Genomic DNA, 13,226 nt, shown 5'->3' with positions numbered 1-13,226 from the left:
CGAGAATTGCTTTGCAACACATGTCCCCTACCGATCTGATATTTTTCAAGTCAAAATTGGGCGTAACGCTGTGAAAAATTGATGGAACTCCCTAAAACTCCAACTTGTTCTGTAACTTATCATAATAAAGCCATGTACCAAGTTTCAGTTGAATCTGTTTTAGGTATGGGGGAAAAAAAAGCCCGAAAAACCACAGATGGGACGGACGGAGGAGCTATAGTCCCCCCCAGTGCAACCGCTTACCAGGGGACTAATAATGGAAGCCCCGTACTCCTTGACAGAGGTTCTTGGTGTTCGTACAAAGTCGAGAAACGTCTCTAAGCAACAACCAATCCTGGACAGATAGAGCTATTCTGACATAATCCACATCAAGGTGGCAGAAAGTTGCGATTTTTGTTCAGGGTTCCGGCGATAACTCGCATACTCTTCATTGTAGGGCAGCTTGGGATCTTTAACGTCCACCAATTAATGCTGGCAGTTGGGACACCCATTTTAACGTCCATCAGACGGACGTGCACACGTCGATGCTTCGCCCTGCATGTGAAACACCAGGATGACAAATTATAGTTGCGTTGGGATTCAAACCCAGGCTAGACAGCTGAGGTGAGTGTTCGTACGTCTCGGCTATCCTCCCAGCTCATTACACAATATTAAGGCAATAAATAAAATTTCAGATGCCAAGTAAACAAATGAGACACCAATGGTGAAGTAAGTCGACACTGCAGGTGCTTGGTTGAAGCATCACGTCGTTGCAAAGATGCAAAGTTATCACAATACGAATTGATAACGTTGTCCGTTATTATCAAGGTGGTGAAGACACTTCACTTCTCGAGGTTTGGTCTAACGATGTCGGTTTTACTTTATTCCTATATCCAGGACAGGTTTGCAAATCAATAACCCAGCCTCTCTCTACAGGCAGATGTGTTTGTTTTAGAAGGTAATCTGCTCAGGCACCACTCCTTACAAAACAAGCAAACATCTCTCCAAATGAGCAACGACGCGGAATAGTGGGGAATGACACCACAATTTGTTCTTCTCAATTTAATCAGTTTCACGAATCGTTTTATTTCGTGAAGAATATATACTTTTAAGGGGAAACAAAAACTCAAAACATTAAAACCTGACAATTCCCAGATGTACTGATTCATAAAATTTAACTTCACATCTGTATACACCATCCAATAAGTATTATGTTCATGGTAACACATATTCCAATATTGCAATGATACCTCCAATTTCCTGTTGGTTTTTCATCTCTATTTAGGTTTCAGGAGGGAGTTCTCCCAGAACTCAAAATCTTCACTTCCTTTTTAGTAAAGGATCATGATTCATGAACCAAACTCTGAAACTTCGTTCTTATATCCTCGTTTCAAGGGTTCTTTTCAAAATCTTCACTGAACCTCTGACAGCCTCCACTTGGAGCTCGTTTCTCGTGATATTCCCTGGAATTATTTTTAAATACTCAGTAAGGGGTTTCTTTTTCATTCCTGTAGCTCTGACTATCACTGGTACATTTTCAGCTTTCATCAATTTCCACATCCTCTTGACCTCATTTTTCAGATCCTGGCATTTGGTCATTTTCCTGATTTCTGCAAGAGTTAGTCCAATGTCATTGGGAACTGAAACCTTCATCAACAATGGCGACTTTTCCTTTTTGTGTTTGAGTGAGCACTATGTCCGGATGCAACGCTTTGTTTACTATGTCCACACTTGATGGGATCATCTTGTCATCTATGAGCATTAGTTGTTCATTTTCAAGGATTGGATTTGGTTTCTGTTTCCATGATTGTTCTGGGACCGGGATGTTGAAATGTTTACAGATGTGGCAGTGGATTACTCGGCAGATGCTGTGATGTCTTTTTTGTGTCCAGCTGTTCTGACATCAGTTTTTTCATCCCGAAAGGAGGTGATTGATACTTTGTTTCTACCCCAAAAAACATGCATTTGTCCGATTGGCTCAATACCACCATTTTAATAAAAGGCATTAGTGTAATGTCCTTAGTCTTGGGCATTGATGATCACTCGTTCTCCATCTAAACTAATTTGACCTCTTCTTAGCCATTCCAATGAGCCTTCCTTGTCAATCCCTATCCATCCAGTTAAACTCTTTTTTTTTTTAGTCTTCCTGCTCATTGTTTGACTCTTCCTGCTCTTTTGTCATAGTAATGTATATCTGCTGATATTTACCCTTGCTGAACAGAGGGTATTGCATTTGGGTCCGTTTGTATGTCTGTCTGTTTGTTACTTGCAAAATCGAAGAAAGTATATTGGTTAGTCAATTTCGTTATTCTGTCTGTCTGTCTGTTTGTTTGTCGCGCCTACAGGTCCCAATTTCAAAATGATCTTCACCACATGGTAGAGTTTGTCAAAAGGAAGAAGCCTATTATTTGAGGTCAAAAGGTCAACATAGGCCAACGGTCAACAACGAAGGTGGTATTTCTAAAATCCTCAATTTTCATCCGATCGACTTGAAATTTGAAGAGGATTTTCATATCATGTCACTGAATTCAACCAGCCAATTATTTTTGAGGTCCAAATCGGCCAAAAGGCAACATCGGCCGAATTTCTAAAATTGTCAATATTCATCTGATTGAAGTAAAATTTAAAGCGGACATATATTTCAGGTCACTGAAATCAACGAGCAATTATTTTTGAGATCAACATGGACCAAAAGGTCAACGACTAAGGTGGAATTCCTGAAATCCTTAATTTTCATCCGATTGACTTGAAATTTGAAGAGGATATATATTTCAGGTCACTGATTTCAACCATCCAATTATTTTGTAGGTCCACGTCGGTCAAAAGGTCAACATAGGCCGAAGTTCTAACATTGTCAATTTTCATCCGATTCATTTGAAATGTGAAGAGGAGTTTCACATTTGGTCATTGAATTCAACCACCAATTGTTTTTGAGGTGAAATTTGTTGTTTTGATTTTGCAAGTGTCATGCTTTGCAAGTGTTGTTGTTGTTGTTGTTGTTTCCTATTCTCTCATGTGCACGCGTAAAGTATGAAGCTCACTGCGTTCGCTATTATCCCGCCCCCCGGAGGGAGGGAGCGGGATATTGCAATCATCCGGTTTGTTTGTTGGATTCGCGATATATGCTAGATATCCCTTATTTTCGGGTTTTCCGTGTGTGTGTGTGTGTGTGTGTGTGTGTGTGTGTGTGTGTGTGTGTGTGTGTGTGTGTGTGTCTGTGTGTGTGTGTGTGTGTGTGTGTGTGTGTGTGTGTGTGTGTGTGTGTGTGTGTGTGTCTGCAACGCGAGGCTCCACAGCACGAACCAGCGAACCGATTTTGATGAAACTTTGCCAACAGGTGCCATATGGTCTGGGAATGTGCGCGTTTGAATTTCGTTGCCTAGCAACCAACCGTTGCTGTGCAGCGGCCGAAAAACCGCGTGCAGTATTTTCAATACTTGTCCTTCAGTTTTGAATGTAGAGAAACGAGTCTTCGGAATTAAACACTTCGAGATATTTAAAAAAATTTACTTCAGCCGATTTTTGATTGAGGATTTATTTTTCAAATGGTAGTCCTTCAAAAATCGGGTGTCTATTTACCGTCATTTTTTTACGAGGGGCTGAGGAAAGTGGGCGGAGCTTCGGGAAAGTGGACGTGGTTGATGAAAAGTGGGAGTGGCGTAGGAAAGTGGGCGTGGCTTATGAAAAATATTGTGTGGCTCAGGAGGTGTGGTCAAACAAGAGCATTGAGAGAAGTTTATCGGATTTTCCGTGTGTGTGTGTGTGTGTGTGTGTGTGTGTGTGTGTGTGTGTGTGTGTGTGTGTGTGTGTGTGTGTGTGTGTGTGTGTGTGTGTGTGTGTGTGTGTGTGTGTGTGTGTGTGTGTGTGTGTGTGTGTGTGTGTGTGTGTGTCTGCCTGTGTGTCTGCCTGCAATGCAAGGCTCCACAGCACAAACCAGCAAACCGATTATTTTTCAAATGGTAGTCCTTCAAAAATAGGGTGTCTATTTACCATCATTTTTTATGAAGAGTGCCAGTTGGCAAAATACGCAATAGGAAAAATCTTGCCAGGCAGAGGAACAATTGTATGTGAACCAATACGTCTTGGCAATGAATCTTCATCGGTGGATCGGTCAGAATGAAAAGAATCGTATCCAGCGATTCGATCCTAGCGAATCCCTCGTCGCCTACCGGCTTGTCTGTTTGTTTGTCTGTCTGTTAGCAACTTTACGGCAAAACAGCTTTAGCAAATACTATTAAATTTAATCCACAGGTGGGCAATGAACCTTGGACGATCCCATTAACTTTTGAGTCCTACTGGATCAAAAGTCAAGGCTAAGGTCACGAAAAGATCAAAATCGTTTTTCGCTCATAACTTTGTCAAAAATGATCTGATTTACTTCAAACTAAGCATATAGTGAACCTTATTCTATTTGTCACTTATAATCCTACCCATTCCTATCGTGAAAAATGCATATTTGTGAAGATCGGTAGGGTCCAAAGTTTTGGGTGTCATAGTCATCGGTCAAAATTACAAATTTTCCATTAAAACGAAAACATGCTTACGAAAATACAACTTTAAGGGAAAACGGCTGGCTCAAACACTGTCAAATTGTATCCACAGGTGGGTAATGAACCTCGGCCGACCCCAATTAGGTCAAAGGTCAAGGTCAAGATCACGAAAAGGTCAAAATCGTTTTTCGCTCATAACTTCGTCAAAAATGGTTTAATTGACTTCAAACTAAGACTAAAATATTTCTTATAATCAACAATCAGGTAAAGGATGTATCAAATTTAAATTTGATCCCCAAAATAACTTTATGCCTTAAATGGGTGGGATTTGTTGTGCCTGTCACCACTTCTTCTATAACTGCTCTGTAAGAAACAAACATAAAACGGAGTATACCTCTATTAAATTTTATGACCTGATCAGTTGAAATCCAGAAAAAAATGTTGGTTTTGTATGAAGACCCAAATTTGAGACCCCATATATTTTTATTGACCCATCCCAGAAGCTTGAAATTTTTTCATGTAATAACTGTATGGTAGTAGTATTCAAATACATGTTTACTTTTCTTAATCAGTCATATATAATACAGTCATGATCCCTCAAAAATTGAAAATTTTCATTTTTCCCCAAAATTCAGGTGAGGATTGTAAATATATAACAAGGTATACCACTTCAAATTCTTCACCATTGGAAAGAGCATATTCAAGTTTACAAAAGTGTCAAATATCAGTGGTATATTAAAAAAAAAAAATTTTCTATTTTTTTTTTTAAACTGTTGTTAACACCGTCGTGAATACATGAAGTGTGTGCATGGTGTGGGCACCATGGTAATCATGAATGATTAGTTCTATGATTCAAATTAATAATACAAGTGAAATCCTTCAATACAGCGTGTGTTGTGAAGCAAATGAGTACACTAATGTTAAAATATTCAATTTATGCAATTTCAGTTGAAAAACAATTAAAAAGCGTACTTAATATTTGAAATGTAAAAATCTTGTTATTATTGTGATAAGCACCTTTATATATGTTCGATACAGCGTGGCAGGGGGCCGCAAAAGAATGATGTAAAACCAGGGGGCCGCAAAAGAATGATGTAAAACCAGGAGGCTGCAAAAGAATGATGTAAAACCAGGAGGCCGCAAAAGAATGATGTAAAACCAGGAGGCCGCAAAAGAATGATGCAAAACCAGGAGGCCGCAAAAGAATGATGTAAAACCAGGGGGCCGCAAAAGAATGATGTAAAACCAGGAGGCCGCAAAATAATGATGAAATTGATACATTATTGATATTGATACATACAAAAGTTGATGAAATTGATATACAAAAGAATGATGTAAAACCAGGGGGCCGCAAAATAATGATGAAAAACCAGGGGGCCGCAAAAGAATGATGTAAAACCAGGGGGCCGCAAAAGAATGATGTGAAACCAGGGGGCCGCAAAAGAATGATGTAAAGCCAGGGGGCCGCAAAAGAATGATGTAAAGCCAGGGGGCCGCAAAAGAATGATGTAAAACCAGGGGGCCGCAAAAGAATGATGTAAAACCAGGGGGCCGCAAAAGAATGATGTAAAACCAGGGGGCCGCAAAAGAATGATGTAAAACCAGGGGGCCGCAAAAGAATGATGTAAAACCAGGGGGCCGCAAAAGAATGATGTAAAACCAGGGGGCCGCAAAAGAATGATGTAAAACCAGGGGGCCGCAAAAGAATGATGCAAAGCCAGGGGGCCGCAAAAGAATGATGCAAAACCAGGGGGCCGCACAAGAATGATGCAAAACCAGGAGGCCGCAAAAGAATGATGTAAAACCAGGAGGCCGCAAAAGAATGATGTAAAACCAGGAGGCCGCAAAAGAATGATGCAAAACCAGGAGGCCGCAAAAGAATGATGTAAAACCAGGAGGCCGCAAAAGAATGATGTAAAACCAGGAGGCCGCAAAAGAATGATGCAAAACCAGGAGGCCGCAAAAGAATGATGTAAAACCAGGAGGCCGCAAAAGAATGATTGAAAACCAGGAGGCCGCAAAAGAATGATTGAAAACCAGGAGGCCGCAAAAGAATGATGTAAAGCCAGGAGGCCGCAAAAGAATGATGTAAAACCAGGAGGCCGCAAAAGAATGATGCAAAACCAGGAGGCCGCAAAAGAATGATGTAAAGCCAGGAGGCCGCAAAAGAATGATGCAAAACCAGGAGGCCGCAAAAGAATGATGTAAAACCAGGAGGCCGCAAAAGAATGATGTAAAACCAGGAGGCCGCAAAAGAATGATGTAAAACCAGGAGGCCGCAAAAGAATGATGTAAAACCAGGAGGCCGCAAAAGAATGATGTAAAGCCAGGAGGCCGCAAAAGAATGATGCAAAACCAGGAGGCCGCAAAAGAATGATGTAAAACCAGGAGGCCGCAAAAGAATGATGTAAAGCCAGGAGGCCGCAAAAGAATGATGCAAAACCAGGAGGCCGCAAAAGAATGATGTAAAACCAGGAGGCCGCAAAAGAATGATGTAAAGCCAGGAGGCCGCAAAAGAATGATGCAAAACCAGGAGGCCGCAGAAGAATGATGTAAAACCAGGACAGCCGTTCAGTGAGATCACATTACCACAGAAATTAAATTTTCACAAATATCGATGACGACTCGCGGATGAAAAAAAATGTCGAAATCCGTCACAAAAGCTTTTTAACGTTGATCAAAAAAAGAAAATCGTACAAATTAAAATAAGGAGAAAAATATTATTATTAATGACGCAGTGAAGTGATTCGGGTTATGAAACAGATACCTGTGTGTTGCAAATGGATCCGAGGAGAAGAATTCCTTCCGTTCCTCCACGTTTCAACCAATCAAAACGATACATCGCCTTTCCTCCTTGGTCATTACCATCCGTCAGAGGTTATCGCCACCTCTCCACAACTTTGACCAATCAAAGCTCGCTCTGATCCAGAGCTTTTGTCAGAATGCAGCACGAGGTACATCGCCGCACGTGATTGGTCCAATGGTATCACGTGCCGCCGAGGATTGGCGATGCAGCATGAGGTACATGACGAACATGATTGGTCCAGTCCTGTTTGCTGGAATCCTCGTGCATAACACCGCCCACACAACACACGTGGTATCCTTTGACCAATCGGGAGCAGTGCAGTTACAGTATCGTTTCCTTCAGCTCGATTGGTCTTGTCCTGCTCGTGATGTTTTCGGTTTTTATCCCCGCCGCGTGGCGGAAGGGGGATATTGCTGTCACCCAGGTCGTCAGGTCGTCCGGCTGTCCGTCCGTCCGTCAACATTTATAGCTGTGAGTGCGATAACTCATAAACTGTTGGCCATATCGATTTGAAATTTGGGTCACACATGTACCACCTGAAAAGCAAGAACCTTATTAATTTTGGGCGTGGCCGGATCCAAGATGGCCGACTGGGGTGGCCATCTTGAAAAAAAATGTTTTTTCGCCATATCGATTTGAAATTTTGGTCACACATGTACCACCTGAAAAGGAAGAACCCTATTGATTTTGGGCGTGGCCTGATCCAAGATGGCCGACTGGGGCGGCCATCTTGAAAAAATGTTTTTTGTAATAAATGGAAAACCGCTTATCTGATTTAAATTATTTTTCAATGGCGGTTGATTTTGGGCATGGCCGGATCCAAGATGGCCGACTGGGGCGGCCATCTTGAAAACAAGATGGCCGACGGGCGGCCATCTTGAAAAAATGTTTTTTGTGATAAATGGAAAACCGCTTGTCTGATTTCAATTATTTTTCAATGGCGGGGGATTCCCCATCTCTGATGGTATATATTTTTTTCGTTGTTGAATCTGAGGAGATTATTTTTTCGATCTTGTTGAATCTGTGAGGAGATTATTTTTTCGTTCTTGTTGTAAGTAAATTTCAACTACTAATGCATGACAAAACACCTGCTTATGGCTAATATTAAAGAGAGTGACGGCATACAAAGAACTTAGCTTTCAGCGCGAAATGCCATGGTGGCCTGAAATGACGTCTTTCGTTCGTTCGTACATGAGAGGGGAGCGTTTCTTGGTTTTTTTTTTTTTCTGTCAAGCAATAAATTCAATGGTTTTCACATATATAACACATTAGTTTCACAAATTTCCATTGAAATACTCGGGTATTTCTGTCAATTGTCGCCATTTCCGTCTCGGTTACGCACTGCCATCTACTGGACGGCCATCATTGGCTGTCTTGAGGCACATGGGGGGGGGGGGTGGACACCGGAGACGTGGTAGACACCGGGGACATTTCAAACTCGGTGCAATTGTATGCAGCGCACGCGCTGTAAAATATATCGCATACTTCAATAACAATGTAAAATAAAGCATTTCACGTAAATGATTTGAATAGGTCCTTGATCTGCTTTTCCAAGTCAGGTGCGAGCTTGAACTGCCTCCCAGTTGACATTAGGGGAGCATCAATAACTTTCATCACATGGACCAAAGGAACCCAACAAATGTCCTCCCTTGAATGTAACTATATACACTGCTGACATCAGCAGATCAGCCACTATTCCTGAGTTCTATTTTTAGCCCCAGCCAGATGAGTTTAGTTAAGCTCTTGCTATTTACAAATGAGAAACAAAGAATTACAAATTCAAATTTCAAAGTATTGTGTTCATGGAATCCTAATAGCAGATGATATGTATGTACATTGTATATACATGGACTACACATATGTACTACATGTAAAAGGATTGTTCATTAAATAGCACACACAACACTGGCAGAACATCATTTATTCAAATATTTTAAAAATATTGATAGAAACATTATACCACTTTGATATTTGACACTTTTGTAAACTTGAATATGCTCTTTCCAATGGTGAACAATTTGAAGTGGTATACCTTGTCATATATTTGCAATCTTCACCTGAATTTTGGGGAAAAATGAAAATTTTCAATTTTTGAGGGATCATGACTGTATTATATATGACTGATTAAGAAAAGTAAACATGTATTTGAATACTACAACCATACAGTAGTTACTGAAAAAATTTCAAGCTTCTGGGATGGGTCAATAAAAATAATTTGGTCTCAAAGTTGAGTCTTCATATAAAACCAACATTATTTTTCTGGATTTCAACTGATCAGGTCATAACAATTAATAGAGGTATACTCCGTTTTATATATACGCAGTTATAGAAGAATAATCTCTGAAAATTTCAAGTCTCTAGTGTTAATATTTAAAAAGTTGTGGGAGTTTAAAAGTCGCCGTTCATTTTGTGATTTTCGCAATGACCATAAAAATAGGGCCACAACCACATTTTCAACACTCAATATCTCGGAGTTGACCGCATCTATGGACCTAAAATTTTGCGCAGCTTCATTTTGATACCTGGGAACTATTTAATGAAAGTTGAGTGGAAATACCAGTGGAAATACCAGTGGAAAGACGTTAAAGTAAATCTGAGGGGGTCAACTGGGAGGCCTCCGGTGATATGAGGTGGAATGACTCCTTAGTCCTATGACATTAGAAAAATCGTGGTCTAAAGGGGTGTAAATGGAGTTGCCCCCAAAATATGTATTTGCTTTCTTCTCCGAAACCACACACACAATTTCGATGAAACCTGACCACATCCTTCATCACCCTTGACATAGCAAAGATTGTTTTTAGCATTTAAAAAAAAAAAGTGGTGTGAGGGGGTTTACAGGGGTGGTTGCCCCCCAAAAGAAGTATTTGCTTTTTTCTTGGAAACTACACACATAATTATGATTAAACTTCACTATAACCTTCACCACCCATGATGTACCAAACTTTATTCATGACATAAGAAAAATTGGAGTCGAAGGGGGTGTAAGGGGGGTTGCCCCCAAAATTTGTATTTGCTCTCTTCTCAGAAACTACACACAAAATTTCGATGAAGCTTCACCACAACCTTCATCACCCGTGATGTACCAAAGTTTGTTCATGACATTAAAAAAAATTGTGGTCTAAGGGTGTGTAAGGGGGGGGGGTGCCCCCAAAATATATGTATATATTGTTATGAATCTGGAAGCCTTTTGCACAAAAACAGGCAGCAGTCCCCGTAGCTTAGTTATTTCGATAAGTATGTGTTTATAGTTAGAATCCCTCCTTCTGTCTAATGGGAATTTTGTGTGTGTGCTACGAGTTATTTTTTAGTTAGGTTTTTTATACAACAACAACAACAACAACAACAACAACAACAACAACAACAACGGCACTGTCCCTGGCTCAACCCTCAAGTCATTGCCCACGTGTTTTTGGCTGAAGGTGTGGGCAGAGCCTCCATCACCTCAAATCTGACTCCGCCCCAGAGAGGTGGGAGTTGCCCCGCCTACCTTGGGCCTGTACAATGAGGGATGACCAGCGGATCGCGCGATGGAACTGTCCAATCAGGAGGCGAGTGGTGAGAAAGGAAACCGGTCCCACCTCAAGGGAGTAGAGAGTGATCGTGGCGACTGCTTAGCATCTGCAGACTTGGTGGCTATTGGCTTCGTCTGCAGACTTGGTGGCGATTGGCTTCGTCTGCAGTCTTGGTGGCAATTGCAGAGCATCTGCGGTCTTGGTGGCGATTGGCTTCGTCTGCGGTCATGGTGGCTTGGTCTCGTTCGTGGGCCGTGGACTTCGGGTCATGGGTTCGAGCCCCACCGTGGTGGTTTGGAGTCTGTGTGACCGCACGAGGCGGGAAGGTACCCCGGCCCGGCTCTACCGAATAAAGACCCACGGGGTCCAGTTGTGTGTGTGGGGGCGTGCGCGTGTGTGTGTGTGTGTGTGTGTGTGTGTGTGTGTGTGTGTGTGTGTCCGTGGGCCCTGTCTGTAAGTAGAATAGTAAAGTGCCTTGTTCATTGTGCATTACATTTCTTTATTCGTGATAACTCTGCTCTGTGTCTCCCTCCCTGATTATTGCTTATTGTAAAAGAAACCCCCGTGTTAAATGTTCCAGTTCGTTGTTCGTGTTTTCCTTCATTGATCATTGTGGGTTTGAGAAATAGTAAGGCCGTTCATGCCGTAAATTGTTCATTTGGACCGACGGATCTTGGTAATCCTCGCTCGGTTTACACCCGGATCGGGCTCTGTAAACGGTCCGTTCCACCCAAGGTCCGTCGAGGGTGTGGTTTTTCCCTGGGAGTTGGACGACGTGGGTACTTAGGTATATTGAAATTAGGCAATTAACCCTACCCCATGCTGTCGAAGTATTGGCGACGATGGTCCGCTTAGGGGCCCGTGAACTCTCGGACTTATCCGAGAGTCACGACCTAAATTCCAGGTGTTCGGTGGGAGACGACTCTACTGCTCCACCTAGTGGTTGTTTATCGCCGCTGAACCCCGGCCCACAACAAAAAAAAATTATATATATATATATATATATATATATATATATATATATATATATATATATATATGTATTTGCTGTCTTCTCCGAAACCACACACATAATTTCGATGAAACTTGACCACCACCTGCATTACACTTGATATACTAAAGTTTGTTCACGACAGAAAAAAATGTGGTCTAAGGGGTTCTATGTGGGGGGGGGGGTAGGAGTGGTTGCCCCCCAAATTATGTATTTGCTTCCATTTCTGAAACCACACACACAATTTTGACTCCAACCTTTATCACCCGTGATGTGCCAAAGTTTGTTCACGGCATTAAAAAAAAAAATCCATCGGTATTTACTTTCTTCTCCATTACATATTTTGCGGGTCATCCATGCCTTCCAGTGGTACTATGGTTATCTTATCTCGCTGCCACCAGGTGCGCAGCCAGGGGTATTGCCCCTATGTTTGTGGAATATCTTGTGAATAGTTAGAAGTTTCCTTGTTTTGGTGTCTCGGTTGTCGATCTCCAATTGTGGCCAGTTTATAGTTTCACAGCTATATTGGAATACCGGCACTGAAAGTTGGTTTATAGCTTTGGTTTTGTTTCTTGAAGAGAGGGATGACTTCAGAATTAAATTTGCTTCTACATAGGTACTCTTTGCTGATTGTTTTACATATTTTTTGTGTTGTACCTGGGGACCTTCTTCTATTCCGAGGTATTTCTGGGATGCTTTGTTTCCTATTTCGTGCATTGTTGTCCTTTGACCGATTGAGATGTCTGTTCTTTTTGGTATTCCTTGTAAAAAATGTGCATTTGTCAAGACCAAACTCCATTTGGATATCCTCTGACTACTGCTTTCCTTGTTTCATTTGATCTCCCAATTTCTTATCATTTGTTGTGAAGAGTTTTAGATCATCCATGTACAGTAGATGTGTCACCTTTCTTGTTTATTTGGCCAATTTTCTGTTGCATGTCAGATTGAATCTGTGTCCTTGTTCATTGATGAGGTTAATCAGTGGGTCCAGAGTCAGACAAAACAGGAGAGGATAAAGACTGTCACCTTGTAAGATACCACATCGTATCTTTACTCCTAGGATTTCAAGCTTTCCTTCTAAAGGCCCAGTCACACCTTGACGTTTTAGCCAGCAATGGCAACGTATTAAAATGTATGTAAAACGCTGGCTTACGTTGAACTTTTGATGTTTTTTTTAAAGATTCGGACGTATCATAACGACTTGGTCTTATGCATAACATATTCGAACGGACACAGAACGTTTCGTTGTGTTATAGATAACTTATACCAACGAATGCTGAACCTGTTGTCAGCCTTCACAACCTATGCCCAACGATAGTCTAACTTATGCATAGCGCGCTGCACGCATCGCCGACGATGACGTGGCTTAGGTTATGAAAAGGCTGCCGCACAACGATTCAAATCATAACCGCCGCAGAAATGGAAGTGTCAACATCACAGTCACACCT

The sequence above is a fragment of the Eptatretus burgeri genome, chromosome 4 (assembly GCF_056783735.1).
Source record: "Eptatretus burgeri isolate ZD-2024b chromosome 4, Ebu_testis_v1, whole genome shotgun sequence".
In the NCBI taxonomy this organism is placed as follows: domain Eukaryota; kingdom Metazoa; phylum Chordata; class Myxini; order Myxiniformes; family Myxinidae; genus Eptatretus; species Eptatretus burgeri.
Note: the sequence above shows the minus strand (reverse complement) of the source record.